The sequence below is a fragment of the Eptesicus fuscus genome, chromosome 14 (assembly GCF_027574615.1).
Source record: "Eptesicus fuscus isolate TK198812 chromosome 14, DD_ASM_mEF_20220401, whole genome shotgun sequence".
Classification (NCBI taxonomy): domain Eukaryota; kingdom Metazoa; phylum Chordata; class Mammalia; order Chiroptera; family Vespertilionidae; genus Eptesicus; species Eptesicus fuscus.
In genome coordinates, this window is record NC_072486.1 from 76,888,001 (window position 1) to 76,902,679 (window position 14,679).

Genomic DNA, 14,679 nt, shown 5'->3' on the forward strand with positions numbered 1-14,679 from the left:
TTGTAATACAGCTTGAAATCTGGAATTGAAATCCCTCCTACTTTAATCTTCTTTCTCAGGATTGCTGTGGCTATTCGGGGTCTTTTTTTATTCCAGATGAATTTTTGGAGAGTTTTTTCTAAATCTGTGAAATATGCCATTGGTATTTTAATGGGGAGTGCATTGAATCTATAGATTGCTTGGTGTAGTATGAACATTTTAATGATGTTGATTCTACTAATCCATGAACATGGTATGTTCTTCCATCTGTTTACGTCTTCCTCTATCTCTTTTTTCAGCGTCCTGTAGTTTTCCGCGTATAGGTCTTTTACCTCCTTAGTTAAGTTTATTCCTAGGTATATTAATTTTTTTGGTGAGATGGTGAATGGAATTGCTTTTTAGTCTCTCTTTCTGTAAGTTCACTATTGGTATATAGAAAGGCCATAGATTTCTTGGCGATAATTTTGTATCCTGCTACATTGCTGAATTCATTTATTAAGTCTTTTAATTTTTTGATGGAGTCTTTCAGATTTTTTATGTACAGTATCATGTCATCTGCAAATAAGGATAGCTTTACTTCTTCTTTTCCAATTTGGATGCCTTTTATTTCTTCTTCTTGTCAGATCGCAATGGCTAATATTTCCAGTATTATGTAAAACAAGAGTGGGCATCCCTGTGTTGTTCCTGTTCTTAGGGGAAATGGTTTTAGTTTTTGTCCATTGAGTATGATGTTGGCTGTGGGTTTATCATATATAGCTTTTATTATGTTGAGGTATGATCCTTTGATTCCCACCTTGTTGAGAGTTTTTATCAAGAAAGAGTGTTGGGTTTTGTCAAATGCTTTTTCTGCATCAATTGATATGACTGTGATTTTTATCTCCCAGTTTGTTGATGTGATGGAACACGTTTATTGATTTATGGGTAGTGTACCATCCTTGCATCCCTGCGATAAATTCTACTTGGTCATGGTGTATGATCTTTCTGATGTACTGCTGGAGCCGATTTGCTAGAATTTTGTTGAGGATTTTGGCATCTATGTTCATGAAGGATATTGGTCTGTAATTCTCTTTCATTGTGTTGTCTTTATCTGGTTTTGGTATTAGGGTGATGCTGGCTTCATAGAATGAGCTTGGAAGTGTTCTTTCCTCTTGAATTTTTTGAAATAGTCTGAGGAGGATAGGTTTTAGTTCTTCCTTGAATGTTTGGTAAAACTCTCCTGTGAAACCGTCTGGCCTGGGCTTTTGTTTGCCAGAAGCTTTTTGATGACTGCTTCAATTTCGTCCATAGTTACTGGCCTATTGTGCTGTTTAGATTCTTCCTGATTGAGTTTTGGAAGGTAATATTTTTCTAGGAATATGTCCATTTCCTCCAGGTTGTCCAGTTTGTGGGAATAGAGTTGTTCATAGTATTTTGAAACAATCCTTTGTATTTCAGCGGGGTCTTTTGTTATTTCGCCCCTTTCATTTCTGATTTTGTTTATTTGGGTCCTCTCTCTTTGCTACTTGGTGAGTCAGGCTAAAAGTTCATCAATCTTGTTTATCCTTTCAAAGAACCAGCTCTTTTTAAAAATCTTTTGTATTGTTTCTTTGGTCACTATGTCATTTATCTCTGCTCTGATCTTTATTATTTCCTTCCTTCTCCTTACACTGGGCTTTTCTTATTGCTCTCTTTCTACCTCTTTGAGTTGTTGGGTTAGGTAATTTATTACCATTGTTTCTTGTTTTTTGCAGTAGGCTTGCAGAGCTATGAACTTTCCTCTCAAGACTGCTTTTGCTGTGTCCCATAGATTTTAGATTGTTGTGTTTTCATTGTATTTGTTGCCATGATGTTTTTTATTTCTTCCTTGATGTCTCTGGTAACCCAGTCATTGTTTAATAGCATGCTGTTTAGTCTCCATGTGTTTGATTTCTTTGGATTGTTTTTATTGTACTTGATTTCCAGTTTTATGCCACAGTGATCTGAGAAGTTGCTTGATATGATCTCTATCTTCTTGAATTTGGAGAGACTTTGCCTATGTCCTAACATATGGTCTATCTTTGAAAATTAACCATGTGCACTTGAGAAGAATGTATATTCTGTGGTTTTGGGGTGAAATGTTCTGAAGATTCAATTAATTCCATCTGGTCTTGTGAGTCATTTAGGATCGATGATTCTTTGCTGATTTTTTGTTTAGAGGATTTGTCCAGTGGTGATAATGGTGTATTAAAGTCTTCTACTATGATTGTATTGCTGTTAATCTCTCCCTTGATATCCTCCAGAATTTTTTTTTATGTATTTGGGTGTTCCTGTATTGGGTGCGTATATGTTTACCAGAGTTATTTCTTCTTGTTGGATTGCTCCCTTTAGTATTATGAAGTGGCCTTTCTTATCTCTTGTTATGCCCTTCACTTTGAGATCTAATTTGTCAGGTATAAGTATTGCTACCCCATCTTTTTTTCATTTCCATTCGCCTGGAAAACCTTTTTCTATCCCTTCACCCTCGGTCTGTGTGCTTCTTTTCTTCTGAGGTGAGTTTCTTGTAGACAGCAGATATATGGGTCTTGTTTTCTTATCCAATCTGTTACCCTATGTCTTTTGATTGGGGCCTTTAATCCATTTACATTTAAAATTATTGATAGGTACTTATTTGTCACCATTTTTATTCTATACTCCTGTGTTTTTTCTTTGCTTTCTATATATATATTTTTTTACAGCAGACCCGTTAGCATTTCTTGCATTGCTGGTTTGGTGGTGATAAATTCCCTTAGCCCTTTTTTGTCTGTGAAGCTTCTGATTTCACCTTCAGTTTTGATTGATAGCCTTGCTGGGTACAGTATTCTTGGATTGAGACCCTTCCTTTGCAAGACTTTGTATATTTCAGTCTTTTACCTTCTGGCCTGACGAGTTTCTGTTTAGAAATCAGTTGCTAGTCTGATGGGGGTTTCTTTGTATGTAACTTTTTGTCTCTCTCCGGCCACTTTTAAGATTCTTCCTTTGTCGTTTGTGTTTGCCAATCTAATTATAATGTGCCTTGGCATTGATCTTTTGGGGTTCATTTTGCTTGGGACTCTGTGAGCTTCTTGGATTTGTGTAGGTTTTTTCTTCCCTTTATCAAGAAAGTTTTCTGTCATTATTTCTTCAAACAGGTTTTCTATTCCTTGCTCAGTTTCCTTTCTTTCTGGAACCCCTATTATGCAGATGTTTTTTTGTTTTGTGTTGTCCCAAAGTTCCCTTAGGCTCTCCTCCTGCTTTTTCATTTTCTTTTCTAGAAGCTGCTCTACTTGGGTATTTTTTTCCTTCTTGTCTTCTAGCTCACTGATGCGGTCCTCTGCTTCTTCTAGTCTACTCTTTTTTTTTTAATATATTTTATTGACTTTTTACAGAGAGGAAGGGAGAGGGATAGAGAGCTAGAAACATCGATGAGAGAGAAACATCGACCAGCTGCCTCCTGCACGCCCCCCCACGGGGGATGTGCCTGCAACCAATGTACATGCCCTTGACCGGAATCGAACCTGGGACCTTTCAGTCCACAGACCGATGTTCTATCCACTGAGCCAAATCGGTTTTGGCTCTACTCTACTCTTGATGCTTTCTATTGAGTTCTTTACAGCAGCAATGTCATTTTTCATTTCTTCTTGGTTCTTCTTCATTTCCTCTTAGTTCTTACTCATATTGTCGAATTTGTCTTCCATTCTTTTCAGCCACCTTATGACCATTTCTCTGAATTCTTTCTCTAATAGGTTGCTGGCCTCTAATTCGTTTGCTTCCTTTTCTGGTGATGCCTGCTTTTCTTTCTTATGCGGGCTGTTTGTCTCCCCATGGTCTCTCTTCTCCAGATGTCTGGTTATGTATTTCTCTCTCTTCTTTCCGTGGTGGAGTGAAGAGCGCCTTTGAGTCCAAGCAGTTCGCGCCTCCTGGGATCAGTGCTCTGGGGCAAACAGTTGTTGGATGGTCACCACAGTTGTTGATTTTCAGGCCACAGACAGAATCCACCTTCCCTGTCAAGATGGCGAGATTTCACCATCCGTGCTGTAGCTCCGGGAGGAGTAGTGGTTCTCATTTTTAAAGATACCTTTTTCTTTTTGCTGCTCTGATTGGGTCTTTTCTGTTTGCTGCTCTGAAATGTGGGCAGGTCTTACATTAGCATGTTCATACAGCTCCTCCCCTTACTTTCTCTTTCCTCCTTCCTCTTAATATCCTCACTCAGCATTGCCTTCAAAGTAATAGAAGGGAGCAGGACCCAGATTTTCCAGGTAAAGGAATGTTGGCGTTTGGTGTGCGTGTTGCGGGGAGAGGCAGGGAAATGTGGGATTTGGTGCAGAGGGGACCTCTTCCCTGGATTTATTTCTGAAATCTTTGGCAAACTGTCTCTCATCATAGAGTACTCATTGTTTCCTGTTTCCTGTCTCTGCTTATTTTAGGCTATAATCTGTTTTAAAGGCTGAGCCCCACAAATTAGTACCTTTTTTAGGGATTGCTTCTCAGAGGATGTTTGTATAAATAATTCATTTCACCATTTATAGAATTTATAAATAAACTAGGAGCTTTCATGAATAGTGTTGGGTGAGCAGACAGAATTAGCTCTGAGGGCAGGTGGGTGAAGAGCACTGGGAAGTATAAGCAGCATATCTCAGCATTCTAGCCCTCTGAGTACCCATCATCAACATTAACTTTGTGGCCAAAGCTTATTTGTAAAGATTCTGTGATGTCTCTTCCCAGTTTATAAGAGGCTGTTTTCTATTCCCTACCTTTAAGGGATAAATACATAACTCTTCTTTCAAAAGGAGCGTCTGTCTGTCTTTCTAACAGTGTTTCAAGTTTATACTTGCTGGCTTCCTGTGAAATGAGCCTGTCAGCTTGTTCCAGTCAAAGTCCAAGCTAATATGCCTTCTATACACAGCTTTCTCTATTGGCAAACATTTATAGGTAACAAAGAGACAAAACATTTAAAATGCAATATGATGTTTCTATTATACTAAGCATTGTTGAATATGAAAAAATAATCTTTTTCACAGATGAAGACTGAACAAACATGATCAAAGAGGAAGCAATAATCAGAGGAATTCTTTAATCAAATAAATTTGTAAAATATTTATGGAAAACTACTCTTCGTTAATTATTGTGCTTGTTCCCAGATAATAAGGGGAATACAAGACACAAGTGGTCCTACCATCATCACAAAGCTTACACCAAAAGGGGCAAGGTAAAAAGCAAACAAGATCCTATAGTGATATGTGTTCTGCAGGAACTTCTGGGAATGTGATTGTAGCAAATAGCAAGTGGACCCCAGCACAGCTGTATTGTTGGCAGGTGATGCTGTTGGGGGGAAAGATATTGGAGGAAAAAAATGTTTTAGTTTAAAAAGGCATCTAATCATAGAAGGAAAAAGGATGGACTATGAGATAATAGGTTAGGAGCCCATTACATGGCAAACAAATGATGAAGATGAAGGTGGGGAGAAAGAATAATTTTGCATGTTCTGCAGGTAGAATCTATGGGACTTGGTGGTGGACTGATGAGCAAGTGAGGAACTGTAACTGTCCCCAATGTCCCCCTGAAGCCACTGGTTGAATGGTGATGAAATCTACTGAAATGGGGGCAGAATAATTTACATGATCTGGAGAAGGATAGGTTGGGGATTGGGGAGGTCAAGGGTTACATTTTGGCCAAGTTCTGTGTGAGATGTCCGTCAACTTGGCCAGTGGAGAAGTGAAATGGGATATAAAAGTTCAGAACTCTGAGGAGGGTCTAATCTACAGAGTATGTACAAACAGAATTCAAAGTAATAATTACTGAGTAGCAGGGGAAGAAGGTGCAGAACCAGAGCTGAGGAAGCACTTGAAACATGTTTGTGTAGAGAAAAAGCAACAAGTGAAAATGAAACTGACAATGGGGAGTTGAGGAGAAGTGTTGGGAACCAGGGAAGGTGAAATCAAGCAGCAAGCTTATGGAAAAGAAGAAACTATTGTTGCATGTGGTTTGGGTTTGCAGTTACTCCCCATTTCCCTAAAATGAGTTATGTTTCTTTTTTTTTAATTTCTTTATTGATTAAGGTGTCACATATTTGTCCTCATCCCCCCATTCCCATCCCACACCCCTCCCCACGGATGCCCCAACCCCCTGTTGAACTTAACCGTTGGATAGGCTCATATGCATGCACACAAGTCCTTTGGTTGATCTCTCCCCCCTCCTCCCAACCTCCCTTATCCTCCCTCTGAGGCCCGATAGTCCGATCGATGCCTCCTTGTTTCTGGTTCTGTTCTTATTCATCAGTCTATGTTGTTCATCATTTCCCCTAGATGAGCGAGATCATATGTCATTAGATATATACTTATAAGAACTGAATGTGAGACGAGCAATAATAGTTATGCTGACTGGCAAATGAATCAGTCTGTAGTGAGTTTCTTTCTGGACCAACAGTTCTTTTGAGACCCAATTTCAATGTCCACCAGTTCCTTATGTGTACATGTCAGCACTGACCCCTCAGCTCTGGATGGTGGACAAATGGTGGTACCGGAGGTCCGACTCCCTCTGGTTTGGTCTCGGCCGGACCCAGGGGCACGGCTTCACCCAGACTAAGGGGAACGTGGCCTCACCCAGACCCAAGGGGCGCATGGCCTCACCCGGGCCCTGGACCCAGCCTCACCCAGGTGGATCCAGGGGCACACGGCCTCACCCGGACCCAGGATCCGGCTTCACCTGTACCCAGGGGCGCAAGGCCTCACCCGGACCCAGGGGCACGTGGCCTCACCCGGACCTGGGACACAGCCTCACCCGGATCCAGGGACACATGGCCTCACCTGGACCCGGGGGCACGTGGCCTCTCCCAGACCCAGGGGCGTGTGGCCTCACCCGGACCTAGGTGCGCGAGGCCTCACCCGGATCCAGGGACACATGGCCTCACCTGGACCCGGGGGTGTGTGGCCTCTCCCAGACCTAGGGGCACGTGGCCTCACCCAGACCTGGGTGCGCGAGGCCTCACCCGGACCCAGGACCCAGCCTCACCTGGATCCAGGGACACATGGCCTCACCCGGACCCGGGGACGTGTGGCCTCTCCCAGACCCAGGGGCACGTGGCCTCACCCGGGCCTAGGTGCGCGAGGCCTCACCCGGATCCAGGGACACATGGCCTCACCCGGACCCGGGGGCGCGTGGCCTATCCCAGACCTAGGGGCGCGTGGCCTCACCCGGACCTATATGCGCAAGGCCTCACCCGGATCCAGGGACACATGGCCTCACCCGGACCCGGGGGTGCATGGCCTCTCCCAGACCCAGGGGCACATGGCCTCACCCGGACCCGGGACCAAGCCTCACCCGGATCGAGGGACACATGGCCTCACCCGGACCCAGGGGCGCGTGGCCTCTCCCAGATCCAGGGGTACGTGGCCTCACCTGGGCCTAGGTGCACGAGGCCTCACCCGGATCCAGGGACACATGGCCTCACCCGGACCCGGGGGCGTGTGGCCTCTCCCAGACCCAGGGGCACGTGGCCTCACCCGGACCTAGGTGCGCGAGGCCTCACCCGGATCCAGGGACACATGGCCTCATCCGGACCCAGGGGCGCGTGGCCTTTCCCAGACCTAGGGGCGCGTGGCCTCACCCGGACCTGGGTGCGTGAGGCCTCACCTGGACCCAGGACCCAGCCTCACCTGGATCCAGGGACACATGGCCTCACCCGGACCCAGGGGCACGTGGCCTCACCCGGACCTAGTTGTGTGAGGCCTCACCCGGATCCAGGGACACATGGCCTCACCCGGACCCGGGGGCGCATGGCCTCTCCCAGACCCAGGGGCACATGGCCTCACCCGGACCCGGGACCAAGCCTCACCTGGATCCAGGGACACATGGCCTCACCCGACACCAGGGGCGCGTGGCCTCTCCCAGATCCAGGGGTACGTGGCCTCACCTGGGCCTAGGTGCACGAGGCCTCACCCGGATCCAGGGACACATGGCCTCACCCGGACCCAGGGGCGTGTGGCCTCTCCCAGACCCAGGGGCGCGTGGCCTCACCCGGACCCCGGACCCAGCCTCACCTGGATCCAGGGACACATGGCCTCACCCGGACCCAGGGGCGCGTGGCCTCTCCCAGACCCAGGGGCGCGTGGCCTCACTTGGACCTAGGTGTGCGAAGCCTCAGCCGAACCCGGGACCCAGCCTCAATCGGATCAAGGGACACATGGCCTCACCTGGACCCACGGGTACGTGGCCTCTCCCAGACCCAGGGGGGCGTGGCCTCTCCCGGACCTTGGTGTGCGTGTCCTCACCTGGGTCCAGGGACACATGGCCTCACCCTGACCCGGGGTCGCGTGGCCTCTCCCAGACCCAGGGGCACGTGGCCTCACCCAGGCCTAGGTGCGCGAGGTCTCACCCAGATCCAGGGACACATGGCCTCACCCGGACCCAGGGGCGCGTGGCCTCACCTGGGCCCGGGACCCAGCCTCACCCGGATCCAGGGGCACATGGCCTCACCCGGACCCGGGATCCGGCTTCATCCGGACCCAGAGGTGCGTGGCCTCACCCAGACCAGGGGCGTGTGGCCTCACCCGGATCCAGGGGCACACGGCCTCACCCGGACCGAGGGGCGCGTGGCCTCACCTGGGCACGGGACCCAGCGTCATCCGGGTCTAGGGACACATGGCCTCACCTGAACCCACGGGTACGTGGCCTCTCCCAGACCCAGGGGGGCGTGGCCTCTCCCGGACCTTGGTGTGCGTGTCCTCACCCGGGTCCAGGGACACATGGCCTCACCCTGACCCGGGGGCGCGTGGCCTCTCCCAGACCCAGGGGCACGTGGCCTCACCCAGGCCTCGGTGCGCGAGGCCTCACCCAGATCCAGGGACACATGGCCTCACCCGGACCCAGGGGCGCGTGGCCTCACCTGGGCCCAGGACCCAGCCTCACCCGGATCCAGGGGCACATGGCCTCACCCGGACCCGGGATCTGGCTTCATCCGGACCCAGAGGTGCGTGGCCTCACCCAGACCAGGGGCGTGTGGCCTCACCCGGGCACAGGACCTGGCGTCATCCGGGTCTAGGGGCACATGGCCTCACCCAGACCCGGAATCCGGCTTCACTTGTACCCAGGGGCACGTGGCCTCACCCAGACCCAGGGACGTGAGGCCTCACCTAGACCCAGAGGCGTGTGACCACACCTGAGTCCAGAGGCGCGCAACCTTGCCTGCATCCGGGTCCCAGCGGGGTTTCGTCTTCTTGATCCCAATTCCTGTTGGTCAATTCCCTCTCAGCAATTCCTTCGGCCATTTTCCCAGAGCTCCAGGATGGCTGCCGCAGAACTCGTTGGGCGGCAGGCTCCGGCGAAGCTCCGGTGTGCCCGGTGCGCGGCGGCGGGCTGGTCCGGTGTCGCTGCGTCAGCCCTTGGGTCTGCAGCGGTGGCCAGTCGCCGAGCGTGCGCACCTGGCCCCTTCCAGGGCGTTGAGATTCTTGAAGGACTCGGAGGTCAGCAAGCGCGGAGTCTCCCACCCCATGTCTCCCATGGGCTCGTCTGTCCGTGCTCGGCAGCCAGTGGAGCCGTCCCCTCAGCCGGAGACCGCCGGGGGAACTGCGCCGAGCACGTTCCAGGCTGCCATTGTGTCGCCTGAGCTGTAGTTCTCAAAGTGTGGTCTTTGGGTCACCGGCATCAGCATCATCCTGCATACCCCTCTTTTATTCTAGTTGTAGAGCATCTGCTCAGCCAGCCCTGTGGTGGTTCTGGATGGTGTCTGCTCTGCTCTCCCGTTGTAGTCTCAAAATTGTTGTGGTAGGCAACAATCAGGCTTCCACCCTATGTCTCCATCTTGGTCCTCCTTTGTATAGCTAAGTCTTGACTGTTGTTGGCGTCACCGGGAGGAATTGTCCTCCAGGCCAATTGGCCGTGAGGGCCCTCTTTGTCTATAAAGGAAGAGTTGCTGCACAGGAGACACGCCTATGGGCCGGGTCTTGGTGCAGCAAGGCCCCGACGCTCACTGAATCTGCCTCCCGAATGTGTCCCCTATGCGCGTGGTTGAAATCTGGTGTCATCTCACACAGACCACTAGATGCCCTTATTTCTGGGTCTCCAATAGGGTGTAGGTCAGCTACTGCCTTAGGCAGTCAGCAGAGATTACTGCAAAAACTGTAGCTTCCTCCTCCTGTCTGAGTGGCCCTGGAGCAGTCCGACTAGAACCGCAGTTCATCTGGTCAAGCTGCCAGAGGGCTTGCCACCCACATGCACAAGCCGTTGCTTGGAGCGCAGGTGCACCTGCAAGACTTGTGGGGCGGGTCTTCAAAACGTGCGGGGCGGGTCCCAGGGCGGGGCGGGTCTCAGGGCGGGGCGGGGTCTCAGAGCGGGCCGGGGTCTCAGGGTGCCAAGAGGCCATGGCGCGGCGAACCGCAATGGCTAGAAGTCTGCTCCTTCTGCCTTCCACGTTTCTTAGCCCCCTTGTTCCGCACTCCAGAGCAGCAAACACTGATTGCTGCGCGCACCTCTGCAAGAGTCCCGCCTCTCCCCGCAGGCATCTGGGTCTCCCGCGCGTCCCCAGAAGCTGGGTTTCAGGGTGATGGGGAGCTAATCTCCCCTAGGGTTGGAACAAAAGCCGCGCGTCTCTTCCCCCACCACCAGCCCGACCCACGCGCCTCCGCACCTCATCCCCTCCGATTTCGCTGGTTTCCTCTTCCCTCTTAGCTGTAAATCTACCATTCAGCCATCTCTCCTGTAGTTCTGGGTGGCAGACGCTCTGTCCTCCAGTCGTGCCCCTGAAATTGCTGTGCGCGGCGCAGTTTGAAGTTCATTTGTTTAACTTTACCGCCTTCTTGGTTCTCCTCTGTCAAAATGGCTAGAGGACTTGAATGTAAGATGGGAAATCCTAAGAATCCTCCAAATCGGTGTTGGCGGCCTCCGGGGCCCCGAGGATCTCCCTGGGCAGCTCGGCCAGGTCGGTGGCGCGGATGAGCCCCTCCTGCAGAAAGATGGTCTCTTCCTTCACCGAGAGCCGCTGCGCCGCCACAGCAGCTGCCGCAGCGCCCACGAGCCCATGGCCCCTGCTGCGGTGCTGACTGAGAGGAGCAGCCGCCCGGTCTGGGGAGACGCGAGCAGCAGTCGCCACCCTCACCAGTCCATGTTTCAGTTGTATTTCCGAAACTGCCATGCGAGGCAACAGATCAGCCTTTCACCTCCGCCGCCATCTTGCCTCTCCTCTCGAGTTATGTTTCTTATCTACAGGAATTCTAACTATGATGGCAGCTCAGTTGCACAGTACTCCTTTCAACCTCAGTGAACCCAGGACCAGCCATGGTGAGAGGGTGCTCAGGCTCCCCAGGCATGTGGGATAGAGGGAACCTGGCAGTGGGTTCTCCTGTGCTCTCTGCCAGTCCCCATCTGACCAAGAACAACGTATTTCCAACCCCATTTCGTATTTTCTTTTTATTTACTCTGCTCTTTCTTTTCTCTAACCCCTCTGCACTGTCACCTCATGATACAGCATACTCTCTAGAGGAAGAGAGGTTAAAGTGTCCTGATTTATCCCAGGCTGAAAAGGTTTCTTACTTATTACTTCCTACAATGTGAACACTCCAGAAGGGCCCATTGTAGCCTCTCTGATTGTTTCTCTTCCCCTCTCTTCAGCCTGAGAGAGGACTAGAAAAAAGAGTATGAGAGGAATTGATTCTTCATTCAGTTCTCTAAATTCCCTGCTCCTAGTGGCCTCAATGTAACTCATAAATTAACCAGACTGGCTCATTTAGTTTCTCACTTAACCCTGCTTTATCTATAGAAATTGACTATATCAGTTGAACTATATCACTTTTGCAAACCACACCACAATTTAGCAGCCTAAAACATCACCCATTCCTATGGCTTTCAACTTTATAGTTTTATATTTTACTGGACAGTTCTTGGTTCTGGGCCAACTGGGTTTACCTCAGACAGACTTGTTCATGTACCGGTGGTAAGCTGGTGGTTCAGTACACAACTGGATAGCCTCTTTTTCTTTGTTCAATTAAATTTATTGGGGTAACATTGGTTAATATTATATGTTTCAGGTATGTAGTTTTAGGATATGTCATATGTATATCACATTGTGCACTCACCATCCAAAGCCTTCTGTCCTTCTGGCACCACATATTTGACACCCTTTATCATCTACACAAAGCTTCCCCCACCCCTCTTTCCCTCTGGTAACAACAATACTATTGCCTATGCCTATGCATTTGTTTGCTTTATTAGTTTGCTTTTGGTTTGCTATGTTATGTCCCATATATGAATGAAATCATGTGAATCTTGTCTTTTTTTCATCGGGCTCATTTCACTTAACATGCTATTCTCAAGTTCCTGAAACTGGATAATTTTGCATTGGATATCCCCATGGTCATTTCTGGTAGTTAGCAGGCTCTTGGGCAGGCCAGGGTGATGAATAACTGGACTGTGTGTCCCACATCATCAAGAAGACTAGTCTAGGCTCCCTCAAAAAGCAGCTTTTGAAGACCAAAGGAGACAGCAAGCCACAGTGCATCAGCACTTTTGGAGTTTACTTGCATCTGGCATTTTCAACACAGAGGTACAGGAGGCTGACACACAAAGGGAGGTTGCTAATTGCATCCTCCTGACCTCCCCTGAGCCTCATGCTGTGCTCCTGGTGGTCCCGCTGGGCTGGTACACAAAGGAAGAGCAAAAGGCCATGAAGAAGATGCTCTCAATGTTTGGACCCAAAGCTAGGAGATACATGATTCTCTTATTCACCCGGAAAGATGACTTGGACGGCATGAAGTTCCATGATTACTTAAAGGAAGCTTCAGAAGGCATTCAAAATCTGATGGAGCAGTTCAAGGATCCTCACTCTGAGTTCAACAATAAGGCAACAGGAGTTGAGCAGGAGGCGCTGGACCTGGTCTAGCGCATAGTAATGGAGAACCAGGAAGGATTCTACACTAATAAGATGTACCAAAGGGCTGAGGTGGAGATTCAGAAACAGACCCAAGTGATCCAAGAACAATGCAGAGCTGAGCTGGAGAGAGAAAAAAGGCAGTTAACAGAGGAGTATGAAGAGAAAATCAGAAAGCTAGACGATAAATGGGAACAGGAAAAGACAAAGGCAGAAATTGAGTGGGAATTAGCAAAAGGGAGACCTACTCTGTTTTAAGGCAACAAAATGCAGAGAAAAAGTTAAGAATCAGAAAGGGATACTTGACTTAATCTTGAGAAGATTGAGAGGAATTTGGAGAGACATCTCATCTCTGTTCAAGGAAGATTTAGGCTAATGAATATATGTCTATTATCCCCAAGTATTTTGGGATGCCCCTCCACCATATAAGCCATTCCCCCAAGTCAGAGCTCTGTTTCTGTCTCCCAGACTCTCAGAACTAGCGAGTGTAATACTAGTAAGTTCATTGTTAGCAATTGGTAGACTTTTGCTTGATTAAACAGGGGAGAGACACATTCTCAATTTCTAAAACTCCAAAGCAGAAAGTATGAATGCTCCCTGTCTTCTGAGCCCTTTCCCAGACACTCAAGAGAAAAGGAGTGCAGGAAACCAATAGATGATGACCCCAAGCTTTTTCTATATATTTCTAGTAACAATTTCTCCTCTAGATTATTTCTAGATTAACACATAATCTCTGCCTGCCTTTTACTCCGTATTTTCCCTTAAGGATGACAGTGGTTATTTTACCCAGGTGATTAGGGAAATCAATTACTTGCATCACATAATATATAGCTAGAGATGCTTATAGAATTCTTTCTATATGAACACACATTTGTTGAATTATGTTTTTATGAAATTGTTCTTTATCATCTGCCCACTGAAGAACAAAGAGTTGTCTGGGAAACAGATCTCTCAGAATGCAACTAATTAAAATGCCAGAAAGAGCAAAGGATAGAGATTCAACAGCGGAGAGAACAATGATTGGACTATTCGGATGTTTCTGTAAAAACTCTTTGACCAACCTCAATGTAAGCTCTTTGGTGAATAACTAATTCACTACTTTTCTTTGAAACTAACTGTTGTCACCAAACCTCCATCACCCCAACCTTGATTACTTACTGCAAGGTGGATCATCTGCATACTGCTATCTCTACCCACATGAATCATTTGCTTATTGTTACTACAATAAAACTTTTCAATTCTCTGTATTTGTGCAAAAGTGGACTCTGTTTTACCTTAGGGAACACCACTAATACATCTTATAAGAGCATATGGATGAATTTCACATTTAATAAAAGTTCATCATTATTTTGGAGCTTGGCTATGTGTTCTTCCTCTAAGATCTCTCTCCTTTCCCCTGTAAATTTCAATCATGTTCATAACCCCTATGCCCAGCAAATACCACATTGTTCTGGGATTCATTCATTAAATGCTGATAGAAATTATGTGTAACAACATTTGTAAGACATTTGTGATTTCCTGGGAGGGGAACTCCTAAAGGATATGGATAACAATCATTAAAGTCTATCCTTTTTCTACCTGGCATTCCTACCCTAATAAGTTATAGGATTTCCCAAAACACATTTCCATGTTCTACCAGGATGATGTCTTGGTGTTCACATGCCACTCGCCTCCCTCCACCATCTTGAAATTGATATCTCCATGCCCTATACCATTTTGCCTGCAACAGGACATATACCTCTCCCTTACTTCCCCCAAACAAAATGAGTGTAGCCTAAATTTTAATAAAAGTTAGAAAAACCTGAAGAATAAGAGAAGAGGGAAGAAGCTAATGAATCTTTCAGAAATAGGTGCTCATATATACAGGT

General features: G+C 48.0%; 1 pseudogene; it reads left to right on the top strand.

The window, feature by feature from the left end:
* Positions 1 to 11,168: 11,168 nt before the first annotated feature.
* Positions 11,169 to 13,225, top strand: LOC129151399 (GTPase IMAP family member 4-like; annotated as a pseudogene).
* The last annotated feature ends 1,454 nt before the right edge of the window (positions 13,226 to 14,679 follow it).